Source organism: Orycteropus afer, unplaced genomic scaffold (assembly GCF_000298275.1).
Source record: "Orycteropus afer afer isolate SDZICR_OR568_19922 unplaced genomic scaffold, OryAfe1.0 scaffold00772, whole genome shotgun sequence".
Taxonomy (NCBI): domain Eukaryota; kingdom Metazoa; phylum Chordata; class Mammalia; order Tubulidentata; family Orycteropodidae; genus Orycteropus; species Orycteropus afer.
The window spans coordinates 913,460-915,105 of NW_006922359.1; positions in this window are offsets into that span (position 1 = coordinate 913,460).

A 1,646-nucleotide genomic window follows, 5' to 3' on the forward strand; every position below is an offset into this window, starting at 1 on the left:
TGGCTGTATAGTAGGTTTTGAGATCTGGCAGTGTGAGAACTCCTACTTTGTTCTTCTTTCTCAACAGTGCTTTGCTTATCCGAGGTCTTTTTCCTTTCCATATAAAGTTAGATTGGTTTTTCCATATCTTTAAAAAATGTTGACGGGATAGGGTTGGGATTGCATTTAATGTATAAATTGCTTTGGGTAGAATTAACATTTTCACAATGTTCAATCTTCCTATCCACGAGCATGGTATGTTATTCCATTTATGTAGATCTCTTATGGGGGGGCCACCTGTTTATTAAGGCCAGGGCCTAAGATAGGCTGGCCCGGGCCTTGGAGGCTGCTTTTCGCTTGGGTGTGGTGCTATATTAAGGCCAGGCCTGAGGTAGGTTGGCCTGGGGGTTGGAGACTGCTTTTCGCTTGGGGGTAGTTCTATTTTAAGGCTGTTGCTCAAGGCAGGCAGGTGCAGAGGGGTTAGGAACAACTAAGGGAGACGAACTTGTCTATCTGTTTGTCATCCTGTGGTGGTTTACTTGTTTCTGTGAGGCTGGAGGCTATGCCATTGTGTTGCAAAATGCAGGATTACCCATGATGGACAGGTTTCAGCAGAGCTTGTGGGCTAAGACAGGCTCAGAAGAAGGAAGAGGCCATCCACTTCTCAAAGACTTGGCCAGTGAAAACCTTATGAACAGCAGTGAAACACTGTCTGATATATTACTGGAAAATGTTATGAACAGCCCTGAAACACTATCCAATATAGTGCTGGAAGATGAGCCCCTCAGGTCCAAAGGCACTCAAAATCTGACTGGGGAAGAGCTGACTCCTCAGAGTAGAGACGACCTTAACAATATGGATAGAGTAAAGCTTTTGGGACCTCTACAGGCTGATATGGCATGACTCAAAATGAATAGAAACAGATGCAAACATCCATTAATAATCAAAGCATGGAATGTACGAAGTATAAATCTAGGAATATTGGAAGTTGTCAAAAATGAAATGGAATACATAAAGTACGATATCCTAAGCATTAGTGAGTAAGCTGAAGTGGACTGGTTTTGGCCATTTTGAATCAGATAAACATATGATCTACTATGTCAGGAATGACAGATTGAAGAGGAATGGTGTAGTATTCATTGTCACAAAGAGTGTTTCAAGATCTGTCCCGAAGTACAATGCTGTCAGTGATAGGATAATACTCCTACAAGGAAATCCAGTTAATACTACTATTATTCAAATTTACACACCAACCACCAAAGCCAAAGATAAGGAAATTGAAGACTTATCAAATTCTGCAGTCTGAAATTGACCAAACGTGCAATCAAGATGTGTTGATTATCACCGGGACTGGAATGCAAAAGATGAAAACAAAGAAGAGTTACCAGTAGTTGGAAAATATGGCCTTGGTGATAGAAATAATGCTGGAGATCGTATGATAGAATTTTGCAAGACCAATGACTTATTCATTGCAAATATCTTTTTTCAACAACATAAGTGACAACTATACATGTGGGCTTCATTGATGGAATACACAGGAATCAGATTGACTACATCTGTGGCAAGAGGCAATGGAGAAGTTCAGTATCTTCAGCCAAAACAAGGCCAGGAGCTGATTGTGGAACAGACCATCAACTGCTCATATGCATGTTCAAGTTGAAGTTGAA